Source organism: Mesocricetus auratus, unplaced genomic scaffold (assembly GCF_017639785.1).
Source record: "Mesocricetus auratus isolate SY011 unplaced genomic scaffold, BCM_Maur_2.0 Super-Scaffold_100676, whole genome shotgun sequence".
In the NCBI taxonomy this organism is placed as follows: domain Eukaryota; kingdom Metazoa; phylum Chordata; class Mammalia; order Rodentia; family Cricetidae; genus Mesocricetus; species Mesocricetus auratus.
In genome coordinates, this window is record NW_024429266.1 from 145212879 (window position 1) to 145226677 (window position 13799).

A 13799-nucleotide genomic window follows, 5' to 3' on the forward strand; every position below is an offset into this window, starting at 1 on the left:
GTGTGTCTGTGTGTGTGTCTGTGTGTGCGTGTGTGTGTGTGTTCGCGTGCGCCTGAGGGCAGGAGCATGCTGCTAGGGATAGTGAATGTCAGAAGATAATTTGTGGGACAGTTTCTTTCATACCTTATGGGTTCTGGGGATTGAACTCAGGTCATCAGACCTGGCGACACGTGCTTCTACCCTCTGTCCCATCTCACCAGCCCATGTTGGTCCTGCTTTAATTCTCTTTATAGTCCCCTCCACCATGGGAGTCTCCTAAAATACGATTTCTTGAAAGAAGGGAGATTTTCTGACTTATGGCTCTGTCCCCAGTGCTCACAATGGCTTGTAGTCCCAAACCCAATACATATTCTTGGATGTGCAGGTATTTTTGAGTTAAAGGTTGTCTCACTGTCCCCAAGAATACAGAGATGGACTAATCAATTGTGAAAGTGGAGACAATGACAGGCTGATCATTACGTGCTTGGGACCAAATCTCTATGAAAACAATCAGAACTAGGAGCAGAAGGCAATGGGATGGTGCACCCTTGTTAATTTAGTGTCTTCAGGAGCTCTCGAGGGGCATCTTCCTGCTGGGAAACACTGCCAGGGACTAGGGCTGGGCTGCGGCAGAGAGAAATCCGCTAATATGAGCTCCCTGTACCACAGCACTGCACAAGCCTGTCTTAGGCTTTGCTGAGGAGTGAGAGTGTTTGTGAGACCTGTGATGCAGTCTAAAGACAAACTGGCCACAATATTGGCCTCTTTGCTGTGAGCCCATAGAGACTGAAAAAGAAAAAAAAAAGTGAGTCATGAACACTCGGGGAGAAGATGTGGTTTTAAGGTTCAAGGTGTTGAATTTGTGCACTATTGTTGCAGGCAATAATACCTGATACTTTTCTCCAGCTAGAGAACACATGTCAATTAGCTGGCTCAAGTCTCCCAGTGCAGAACTCTTAACACTGGCATGGGCTTGTGGCTCTGAGCTCCGTTTTGTTTGAAGGCAGGCCTTTCCTGTCACCAAGAACAAATTAGTTAGGAAATTAAGCCTTGCACTCATTGGTAAGTTCTTCAACGTGTATTTGTCTTATTAAAATGAATGCTTAAACCAGGTATGATGGTGAAAGACAGACATGGCAGACCCTCTTTCCCCCAGACTCTTAGGTTAGGGAGATTTTCCCCATTCTATCACATGGCAGAATCTGTTCTTGGGGAGAAAGGAAGAACTCTGGATTGAATTGATCTGATTCATGTCCTGCTGAAAGCTTTCAAGAACCAAACAATGGGGTTAAGTTTTTAAGTTTCTTTAACTTGAGTCAGGAGTATGGTGAAGTTCACTGGGTGTGCCTCTCAGGGGGTGATGTGGTCACCTTTACTTTCTTAATAATGCTACCATCTTTGTGCTGGACTAGGTCAGGCTGGGCATGCATCTAATTCTCTTCCACTTTCATCTTTCCTTCCTTTATTGTGGGAAGTATTTGTTGGAGAAGCCTTTGTTTGGCATTTTTAAACTCATAGATGTCACTTCCTGTCACCTTCCAGAAGCATCTTCGAGTATCTAGATGCTCTGAAAATAGTCTCTGCCCACTAGAAGTAAGCAGCAGACAGCCAGAAGTGGCCTACTGCAAGCTTTCCTTCTGTTGGGTGGAATTCTGCCTGTACTTTGCTGTTTTTTTTATTCTCTAAGCCATGTAGACATCCCACCATTCAGGTCTTTCATGCTTGAATAGCATCAGAGATGCTTTCTTCTTCTTTTTTTATACATGCTCTCTGGGACTCACCAGGTAGCCTGAGCAGGCCTCAATGCATGAGGCATTCTCCAGCATCAGCCTCAGAAGTGCTAGGATCACAGGTGTAAACCCACCTACCCAGTTCTAGTCTCTCTTCAGTTGGTGCAGCCGGTGTGGCAGTTATAACTGACTTAACTTCTGCTTTCAAACTGCCAGTATAGAATCTTGACCCTCCAGCATTCTGTACCAACTCTGGGTGCAGGACCAAGCAAAAACCGGAAGAATTGGAGAAAGAAGACATTAGTGAAGACCAGGTAAAGTTCAGGTCCAGAATAAGGTGATTTGTGTGGCTGTTTTATTGTTGTTTTACTGTGGGAAATGAGCCAATGCACCTTGCCTCCTTTTGTATTTTCAGAACTAGAAATTTGATGTTTTATATATCAGGAGAGTCCAGAAATAGTCACGAAATCTGCACACTGAAGGAGAGAATCCTGAACATGTTTTCTCATGTTATGTCTTCCATTAGCATGTGTGTAGACGGTAGGTCACTTTTCATGGTTCACAAAGACATTTATTTACACATAGTTCATATTTAGTAACCTTAAAAGGCCCAACAAAGATACTGCATTATCTTAACTGTATCCACTTAATTATCTTAACCCATTTAGCTGTATCCTTAAATTTTTTGAGGTGCTAGATATTGAACCCAGGACCTCACCAGGCAAGTCCTCTATCAATAAGCTACAGTCCCAGCTCAACAAAATCTTCTTTTTTGTTTTGTTTCGAGACAGGGTTTCTCTGTGTATCCCTGACTGTCCTGGAACTCACTCTGTTGACCAGGCTGGCCTCCATTTCAGAGATTTGCTAGCCTCTGCCTTCCAAGTGCTGGGGTTAAAGACGTGCACCACCACACCTGGCCAACATAAACTTCTTGACATAAAAATAATTTCATCTTGAGTAATGCTGGGTAAAGCACTGTGAGAGGAATATCTGCTTCACAGAAAGCCTGGATTGCCTTTATCCTAAACCTAGCCAGATTCTTTGGTGGCCCGAGGCAAATGTATCTATAAGGGATGCCGTGTTAGTCAGTTTTCATCCCTGTGACAAAACCAGAGGGGATAACTGAAAGGAGGAAAAGTTTATTGTGGCTCACACTTGCTGGTGTTTCAGAGCATCATTGTCCTCCTCACTTTGGACCAGTAGTGAGGCGCAGGGCATCAGTAGGAGGAGCCGGGGAAGGAGACTAATGTAGAAAGACTGGAAGGGGCAGGAGTAAGATCCAAGCTTTTTAAAATAAGACTTATTATGTTCACAGTATTCTACCTGAATATACACCTTGAGGCCAGAAAAGGGCACCAGATCTCATTATAGATGGTTGTGAACCACCATGGGGTTGCTGGAAATTGCACTCCCGACCTCTGGAAGAGCAGTCAGTGCTCTTAACCTCTGAGTCGTCTCTCCAGTCCCAAGATCTAAGCTTTAAAGCTTGCAACACAGTGCATTTAACAAGACCCCACTTGCTAGTTTCTGTCACTCCCCAGTAGTGCTATTACATTGTGACCTCACTACAAGGTCAATCAGAGTCCTCATATGCCCATTATTTAAAAAAAAAAAACCTTATACTTGGCTTTTAAAGACTGTTTTTTGCTCATATTTTACTACATGCATGTTTTCCTATTCATGTTCTATTACTATTTTTAAGGAAATCAACATGGTGAGGCATACTGCATGTTTTCTCATGAGGCATACTGCATGCTTTCTCATGAGGCATACTATGTGCTTCCCCGTGAGATTTCAAAGCAGCATGAACCAGTTTGACCTGATGGACTTTATGGGAAACAATAAAGAAAGGCTCTTGAGAAATGCAGTATGGTAAGTTACACCATGCCTCAAGTGCAAGGTCAGGTATTTGCAGCCCAGCTTACTGTGAGCTCCTTTTGCTTTTAAGTCCCCAATTAGTGCTTCTCACAAACTTCTTGTGTCAGTACTAAAGTGAGTCAGGGCTGAATTGCTAATGAATGGCTTGAGCAGTGGTAGTGGTAGGAAATCTATGTAGAATAGGGAATCTTTGGATAAAATCTATATCGGGTCCACTGAGTTGTTAGGGATGCCTGAGTGAATCTAAGAACTTTAGTATGAGTGAGTAGGTAATAGGTGACAACAGATTCCAAGGGCCACAAGCAATAGGGGCATGGGATGGACCTGTACAGATGCCTATAAATATATATATATGTATATATATATATATATTTATTTATTTATTTATTTATTTAAAAGGTGTTTGTTCTTTCCATGGATTTGGGAGTGTGCAACCCAGCTTTAAATATTTTAAGCTTTCAAGGTTTTTGTTTTCTTTTTAGTTCAGTGTCTTATTTCATAAAACCCCTTTCCACAATGCTCCTGTGGGCTCTGTGAAAGGTCTTGGGTTTGGGACTCAAGGGTTTCACTGTGGTGCCCTGACCTTCTGGCTAAGAGATTTGTTAGAAGTCATTAATGCCACAAACAGACAGACAGACAGCAACATGACCTAGGCTCTGAAGAGAGTTCAGGCCCACATGGCAGTTATCCTCAGGCTCTAGAGTCCTGGAGTCACAGGCAGGTCAACACACATCTGGGCAGTGGGGGAAGATACAAAAAATGAGATAAAATCGGGGAAGCTGCTGCTTCACTCGGGGTTAGAAGGAATGCAGTACAGTCAACCTTCTCCTCTCCCCGCCCCCTTCCTGCACCTGCACCACAGGTAAGCTGCGCGGGGGGGGGGGGGCTGTCTTGGCTATACCACAGGCTTCACAGTGGCCAAAAGTGCATCTCCAGCAGAAACAGAAGGGGAACAGACACACAGGCAGCCGCTGGCGCCAGTTTACTCCCTGATCCTTCTGCCTCCACCGCCCACGTGGGGAGTCACGTGATGTACTCCAGGCTGGGTGCTATGCAATGGCTGCAATTCCCACATTAGCCACAAGAGGGTCTTCTCTAGCGGCCCCCATTCCATAGAGGAAACAGTCACAGGACGCTGGCTCTCCCAGCTACACAGGCTAAGGTGGCGCTGCACCCATCCCTCTTGCCTGGCACTGCCCCAGGGGGCAAACTGAAGTTCTGATAGCAAAGATGGTTTCCCAACCAGACAATGCAGGCGTTCTGCTGTTGTCCAGACAGATGCAGAGGGCCCAGGCAGGAGGTGGCAGAGCACATGCGCAGAAGGCTCTCAGAGCATGGAGAGCAAATACTGAGGGACTTGACTCAGTTCAGGTGACCGGTTTAGAGATGTGATGAAGGGCGCATATGAACAACCTGGGGAGGGCCTTGATCTCCAGTCCTGGGATCTGTAGGAGATCTAGGAGAGAAGACTGTGAGAAAGGCAGGACTCTGGGGAAGCCCAGAAGGTGATAGGAAGCTGAGGAGAAGGCTCAGTCAGCAAAGCGCTCAACCTTAGGAGCCTGGAGACATCAGTTTGGATTCTGAAATCCACGGAAAAGCCAGACACCACACTAAGACTTGCTCGTGTGGCAAAGTTCCAGGCCACCAAGAGACTGTGTCTTAAAATGTGGACTGTGCCCGAAAACCAGCGCCCAAGTTTGTCCTCTGAGGTCCACACCTGCATGCTGTGCACACACATGCATCACATCCATAGCAGTGCGCACCTCCAAATGGTATTGGGGTACAGCTGTTTTGGGCATGCCGAGGAGTGAGCTAAGAATAGCTGAGGAGTAGACACTGCAGCTCACAGCCTCGTCCTGCAGAAGGAATCCACAGAAATATCCCTCTTTAAATGGGCCTTCCCACCTCCCAAGTGTAGCCCAGCCTCTCCACTCCTGTGTCTGGTACTAGTACCTTTTGACTGTGGTAACAGTTTCCCAGGACAGCAATAGAAACACTGATATCTGACCCTTGGGAGGACTCTATAGAATGGTCCTCTGTTGGGTAGGGTGAGGGTACAGAGTCAAGGAAAGGTGGTCCTGGGACTGAATAGCAGGGTTGGTCAAGAAATGGAGGACAGAATTAAGGTATGGAGGAGTTGGAGAGGGCATTGGCTGGAAGACAGTATACTGTAAACTTTCTTTTAATCTACCAGCCATCCTTATCAGGTTTCAAGATCAGTGTGAACTTTGTGATAAACACAAATGGAACTGTGTTAGTGTACACTTTTTTTTCCTGATGGTTCATTTAGCAAGTAGAGGAACTTGTGAAAGCCTTGGCTACCTGAGGTCAATTCCTGAACCCATGTCAAGATGGATAAAGAGAAATGACTCCAAAGCTGTTCTCTGAATAATACCTGTACAAGCCAGGCCTCCACACACATAGACTCTCTCTTTCTCTCTCTGTCTCTCTCTGTCTCTGTCTCTCTCTGTCTCTCTCTCTCTCTCCCTCTCTCTGTCTGTCTCTCTCTTCTCTCTTTCTCTCATGCACATAGGCATGCATGGACACTCATAAACACACTCACCCATATACATACTCAATCCACACATACTTGTACAAAACCCCCGTGGGTGCAAAGACAGACAGACAGACAGACAGACAGACAGACAGACAGACACACACACACACACACACACACACACACACACCTCTGTCTCACTGCTCAGAGGGAATGGTGTAAAATGACACAGAAGCAATTAATAGGTTGGAGGCTGGGCCAGAGTGCTGTGACGCTCCCTTCTAGACCGGACAAGGCTACTACACTCAGGAAAGTCCAGCAGCTGTGCTTACTCCACTAAAGCTTCACAAGGGGGTTTCAGCTTTCAGTGTTACAGCATTCATGGGGCCGAAACTCTTGCTCCACCCCTAACTGAGAAGCTTTGCGGGGAGGAGGAGCTATTTTTCTTTAGGGGTGTACAGACTGGGATGTTGCCTAGGATCCAATAGGATCCCACAAGTGTACACATACAAAAAAAAATCCCTGATTAAACTCAGTGACTTGTTCAAAAATCAGAAAATGGGGCAGAAAACTTGGCTTCAGGGGACTAGGCCCTTGGTCACCAAGCCTGTCAGTGTAACCCTGGGATCCCACAGGGTGGAAGCAGAGAAGTAATTCTTCCCTAGCGGCCGGCCCCATTCCTTCCTCTATGACTCTCTTTCAGACACGGAGTAAATAAGCATACATTTTTAAAACCATGAAGGTGGGGGTGGTATTGGGAATAGGGGTTCTGGAAGGAGCTGGAGGAGGATGCAAGAGGGCAGTGAGTAATAAATATGATCAAGATACATTATAGACTTAGAGAATAAGTTTTAAAAATTACAGCCCCAGGAGAGTCTTTAATCCCAGCTCTTGGGAGGTGGAAGCAGGTGGATCTTTGTAAGTTCCAGTCCCGCTTGGTCTACATACTGAGTTCAGGGCCAGACCTTGCATCACACCGAGATCCAGTCATAATAAAAAAAATCAATAAAAACAGAAAAGGGGGAAAGTGAAACAAAGAAAGAAGGAAAAAGAGCATAAGTGGGACAAGGTTGCCCTCCAGCACCTTGTCAATCCCATTGGCCAACAATCACATCCTCATTTTCTTCCCCTTGGTTTTCTCAAGACAGGGTTTCTCCTGGCTGTCCTGGAACTCGTAGACCACTGAGATCCGCCTGCCTCTGCCTCCCAAGTGCTGGGACTAAAGGCGGGCGCCACCACTTCCCTGCATCACATCCGCATTTAACATGTTTGCCATACCTGATTAGAGAAAATACTCCAGAGCATGGCACAGAAGTTAACTTTTATTGTAGAATTAAATAACGTATTTTTAGAAATTACAAATCTGCTTAAAACTACACTAATAGTAAATAAAATATGAGTTTCTGTTAACTTCATGGGCAATGACTATGTGTTCTGGGTAGCTCCCCTTTTACAAAGGGCCAATATTAGCAGAAGCAGTGGAGAGAATGTACAACCAATCACAGTTCACAGTGAGCTGCTCTTGCCGGTCTGCCTCTGACACTGTGTTTGTCCTGTCATCCCTTTGCAGGGCACCAAGTTTACTGGAGGACAGAAGCAAACACTACCCTCAATGATGAGGTCATCACAACTTCAGAGCAATTCCAGACTTCAAGGAAACATGTTCAGGCAAACAGAGTACTCTCTCTAGGCCAGACGGACTTTTATGTGTGCTGTGTTGTGTTTGGTGGCCACAGCGCAGTCAGGAAGATGGTCATCAGGATGACTTGGTTGCAAGACCAGACAATCTGGAGCAGCTTACATTGAGTTGAGGCAGGAGGGAGGGCTACCTCATGCTGTTCTACATGAGCCAAATATGACACAGACCACAGAGCAGCAGCCATATCCTCTTGTCTCACAGAGCTGGTGAGGAGGTCCACTTTGTTCTGGAAGTTGTTATCTCACAAGTGATGCTGTGGAGCTTCAATAGTCAGTGATCATAAAAAGCCAAAGGACCGAAGTGTGAAGAGTTTAAGCCCCAAACAGCATCCTCTAAGGTTCTGGTGGGAGCCTAGCCAGTACCATCAGTAGGGTATTCTCTTGTAAACTCTGATATTTTTCTCAGTTTCCATGGTGTTGGGGTACCAGACTCTAGTCAAGTATCTCACCTAGGGAGACACTGTGCTGCCTGTGTCAGGAACCTCAGTTTCTACCTGAATCTGTATGTTGGTGGTAAGCCTCATCCAGGCTTACAGTCAATCAAAAAGCAAGCTCACTCGAGTCAGAAACTTGACTTTCCATGTCGTCAGTTAGGTTTAAGTTCTGTGCCTTACTTCTTTAACAAACCTTTGTCTCTCACAGAAGCCCTCTGAGCAGTCACACATGTAGGCTTGTGTCTGGGACTCTTTGGGACCACTGTCCCTCTGCAGTCAATTAGTATGTATGAGCACTTAAAACCTGTGCTCTAGGTACCCTGAAGCAGCCAAAGTGGGCCAGCAGTGGGCACACTGGGCCCTTACAAACATACTGGTTCCTGGCCAGAAAATATTTTAACCTCTAAACAAATACCATTTTAAGAGAATCAATTTCCAGTCTCTATGGACTCCTAATGTACTGTTCAACCTTGAAATAAGCTTCATTAATAGAGGGCACCTCAGTGTCTTCCTTTGGGCTCTGTGAATGAGCATAGTGTGCATACATACATACCAGTGAACATATATGACACAGGTTGAAAATATACACAGATAGATACATACACCATGCTCAAATATAGAAAAGTCTCTCTCTCTCTCACTCTACACACACACACACACACACACACACACACAGGAGCTCTACCTCTTGGAATGAGCACATTGATTCTAGGATCCCAGCCTTTCTTGGGTCTCTGTGGCTGCATCCCTGGCTCTTACATATTTTATGGGATGGGCTTCTGGTCCTCTCACTATGTTGCTGCATTTCCTCTGAATCCAAACTCAGTGGAAAAGTCTGGGCTGATGTGGAGTAAAGTGCCAGAATCTCATTGATCTGAGATTGATTCTACACCTTGAGAAACAACTGATCACTGCTAAGTGTATTATAAAGAACACAACCTGGGAGAAGAAACCACTTCCTAGGCAGGTGAGATCCACTTTCTAGGTAAAATCACAGAATCAAATATGTTTAATTTACCATCTTACATAGTTTTTCCCTTTGCATTCAGATAGCTTGACTGTTATGGTTTCAATAAGAATGGTCCCCATAGGTTATAGATTTGAATACTTGGTCATTCATCTAGGATTGGTACTACTTGAGAAGGAATAGGATGTGTGCTCTTTGAAGGAAGTATGTCACTAGCAGTGGTATTTGAGGTTTCAAAAGTCCATGCCAAGCCCAGTGACTCCATTTTCCTGCTGCCTGAGAATCCAGCTATTTCTCCAGCACCATGTCTGCCTGCATGCCACCATGCTCCCACAATGATGATAATGAACTCTAAACCTCTAAAACTGTAAGCAACCTCAATTAAATGCTTTATTTTGTGAGTTGCTCTACATTTACCTATCTTATATGACATTGAAGAAGAACAAAGTAACATTTAATAAGCATCAAGTAAGCTAATGAACTCCATACTTTGTCTGTTACTTATTTCCATGATGGAGTCCAGGCCTCAAGCATGCTGAGCTCACACTCTGCCCCTGAGCCACACCTCAACCCCAATCCTTTATCCTCTCAACAACCTGTAAAGTACATAGTGTTAGTATCCCCAGATATCAGGAAAAGGGGCAGGAGGGTCAGCGTCCTCACAGACAGCCAATGACCAGGTTTCAAATCTGAGAAAACCCATTTCCACTGCCCACTGCTTCCTAGATACACGATTGTTGTGCATTTCTAGGATGGTGAGTGCTGCGGTTGAACTTGCAAGTGGGTCAGAAAGGATGGTAATTATCAGCCCCATGTCCTGCCTGCAAACATGGCTTTGGTTCCTCATAGATACGTACACAGAAGAGATGGGTCCTGTTTATGGGGGTGGAACCCTTTGGTGGTCGGGATGTTATTTCCTCCAATCCAAAAGGTGTCAGTGTGAAAACTCCAGTTCTTAAATGAGAAGAAGCAGATTTACAGTCAGCAGCTATGCCCCCACATCTCCTCCCCATCTCCCTTCTCCATTTGTCTCTCCTCCTCTCTCCCTTCTTTCCCTTTCCTCTCTCACCTTCCTGCTCTCCTTCCATCTCTTATCTCTTCTCCTCCCCCACCTATCCTCATCTCTGTGCAGCTCCTCCTCCTCTAGGACTATGGATCTTCTCCTCCTGTTCCTAGTCATCATTGTCCTCTTCCTAAACCTTGTGCGAATGCTACTCGCCCTCTCCGTTTTTCTCTTCCTCCTCCTCCTCCTCCTTCCCCCTGTATGTCTCCCTCCATTTCTGTCTGTCTCCATCTCTCTGAGTGCCTTTCTTGCACAATAACCTAACCTGGCAGAGGAAGTCAACAGTATAAATGAGTAGGAAAAGGAATCAAGCAAAGAAATAGGTCTGTTCAGATGAATCAATGTGAGGAAAAGGAGAGCAGAAAAAATTCTAAGTCCAGAGTCCACTGTTTCCTGTGGAACAACTTCCAGTGCACAAAAAAATTATTTTACAAGAGAAATCAGGGTGTTCATTGCTTTCCCAACACTTCCTCTGCTGAGGAATTGAGAGTAAACTTGACATTGGGAACAGCAAGAGATTACACTATATGCAGTGTCTGGTGTGAATTTCTTCAACCTCTGGCTCTTAAGGGTTTATCTTAGAAAACCAACAGTGGTATCACCATATCTTTTAAGACCAACAGATATTAATCAGATTATGCACCTTAAAGGAAGCCTACTATAGCAACCAGTTAGGACACTCTCTGGGTATTATTGAGTTTTAAAACAGTTGAGCACCATGGAGCATTTTGCTCTTGTATCTTCTAGACCTGAATGCCACATACTCACTGTTTGTATTTGGGTGAAATACAATTGATTCAGGAAGCATTCTTTGGTAGCTAAAATGGATGTGTAAATCACACTGGACAGGCTGAGTTGACTGGGTCTGAAAAGCCAAGTCAAGCCAAGAATTCCTAGTGACCCAGCCATCCACCTGTGATATGCTCAGGTAGGCAGGTCCAAGGAGCTTAGCTTCACCAACTGGCCCCACCATGATCCCCTAAATCATGCCCGGGAAACACGCAGGTCTGCTAGGTGGAGAAGGAAAATGGGATGATCCTGATTCATGGAGCTCAAAATAAGCTGAGCTTCTCCCAGTTTCTTCCTGACTGGTCCCTCACTAAGGACAAATCCCTCTATCATCCATGTTTAGTTCTGCCTGATGTCTAAACAGTAACCTTCCAAGCTTTGTTCTCCAGCCTCAAACCCTCTCTGCTTCCCTCCTGCTCACAGCAGACTATGACTCCATCTCCACCAAGAGTTCCTGTGACTACTTCTGACATGAGTTCAGCAGTCTCTGGGGGTCCCCAGCTCCGCGTCTTCAATCCTGTCTATGAGATCTGTGTGATTTCTCCCTGTGTGAAGAGGAGACCCTTCTGCTCTTTTGATGTGGTACTGCCCTACTGTCACAGCATCTTACCCCTCTTGTCTTCCCCCTCCTGAACTGGCTCACCAGGTGTAAACACATAAGTGCACGCCAGGGTGGGTGGGGGTGAGCCTCAAAGAGGCAAAGTGAAGGAGGCCAGATGTAAGTTACACACCTAAGGCTGCAGATCAAGAGTGAGACCCGAGCAGTGAGGAAGTACAGCATGGGGGGGGGGCGCACACTTAGGAGGTGAGCGCCAGAGAAAGACAGGAAGGGAGGGACGGGGATCCATCCCAGAGGGAAGTGGGAAACGTGGACCAGGCTCCTGGCAGGTTCCTGTTTCCTTCTCAGAGAGGTGTATGCACACCGGTGTTTGGTCAAGGAGTCACTGAACTACACTGCTGGTCTGTGCACACTCACAAGTAAGTTACATTTTAAAATATCAAGCATTTGGATAACTAAAGTCAAGTCAAAGAAAAGAAAAAAAAAAGACAACAAATACCACCACCAAACAAAAACCCTAACACTGTAACCATGTAATTGGTTTTTCGAGACAGGGTTTCTCTGTATTGTTTTGGAGGCTGTCCTGGAACTTGCTCTGTTGAACAGGCTGGCCTGGAAGTCAGAGATCCACCTGCCTCTGCCTCCCGAGGGCTGGGATTAAAGGCATGCACCACCACCGCCCGGCATGACCATGTAATTTTATAGTACACACACATGTCAGTGCTGTTATGGCAGCTCTGCCGAGAGCAGTCTCATCACACTCCCTTCCCGTAGATCCCAGCCTTGGTGTAACAGTGGGGACTACCATGCAAACAACCATCAGAAGGCTTTTCTTAGAGACAGGGTTTGCTGTATAGCAGAGTTTGGTCCAAAAGTCACAATCCTCCAGTGTCACCCTCAGAGTGGTAGGACCTCAGCAGTGTGTCATACACCCAGAGCGATGTCTTCTTTAAACCTTGCAGCCTCTGCCCACCATGGCCTAAAGCTCAGTAAACCAGCATCCTCAATGAGCTTCAACTCCAGCAGGAGATCTGAATCCTCTTCCTGTTGGAGCCTGGTTGTGGGTCACATCCTGAGTTCCCTTTCCCACTGCCCCTGCTGTGTGCCTTCTGTGAACCCCATAACCAGTTCCCTTGCTGCCTTGTTGCTCTGCTCCCCTCAGTAGACCTCCCCCTCAGCTGCCAGGGAATCATCTCTCTTGCAGTCAGCCCTCCCACTTCCCAGGTTTCCTGGGCCAGCTCCCTATCCTGCTTCTGCCTCCACCTGGCTTCCCCTCCGGCCAACTGCCACCAATGGCCCCGCAGACTTGATATCTCACAAGTGCCTTAAACTCCACATGCCAGCACTCAACGCCCTTCCAAAGTCAGTGCTCCTCTAGACGCCCTGCTCATGCTTATGAGAGGATCACTGCCATCCCCATGAGCCCAACTGCAAGCCTGCCCTGTCACAGACTCTCAACCTCTAGTCCTCATTCCCTGAGTCTCTGAAATCCCACATTCCCACACACGCAGCCTCTCATCATCATTGTTAGCAGCTCCCAAACCTTCCCAAACCCCACCTCAGCCAGCCTTGCAAGCCCCTCATTTTAGCTTCTGGGGTCCGCTCCAGTCATGTTATTGTTCTGCACAAACAACCTGAAGAGCCCTCCCTTCCCTCAAAAGCACCGCTGTTCTTCCTGCACACACCCGACAATGGAGACCGCGGCTCTGATGGGCCATGTGGACACATCTAGCCATCCTTTTCTGGTCCCAACCACAAATCCCAGCCAGGAGGAAGGCTCACTACAGGAGCACAGTGCACCTGGCCAATGCTGACCCCTCCCCCATGAGACTCCCCTGGGGTCCCTCTTTCCAACCACCATAAGTCACCTCAGGTGTGAGCCCTCTTCCTCTGAACCCTCTTGCTCTGTATTTACCTCCTGAAGAATATAAGGCATGCTGCCTGATGTGAACAAGTGCTCACTTTCTGTGTGATCTCCCATTTGTGTCCCCAGGAACACGCAAACAGTAGTGATCTATACAAGTGAACAGAAAAGGACGAAGGCACAGGAGCCTGCCTCCCAGGTCAGCACATGCCGAGATCCGAGTTCAGGTGTCTGTGATCTCTCCAAATGCAAATAAAACACCTGACTGTGGCTACAGCTGTCACACCCCAGACAGCAGTTTGTTCTGTGAGTTTCAGGTCTTGAAACAACAGAAACACCCA

At 46.4% G+C, this 13799-nt stretch overlaps 1 long non-coding RNA gene across 1 annotated transcript; it reads left to right on the forward strand.

Annotated features, from left to right (window-relative positions):
• Window positions 1–1948: 1948 nt before the first annotated feature.
• Window positions 1949–9452, forward strand: LOC121136639. Its single transcript, XR_005873681.1, has 3 exons — window positions 1949–2023; window positions 2125–2249; window positions 7655–9452. It is a non-coding gene; the product is annotated as an uncharacterized LOC121136639 (long non-coding RNA).
• The last annotated feature ends 4347 nt before the right edge of the window (window positions 9453–13799 follow it).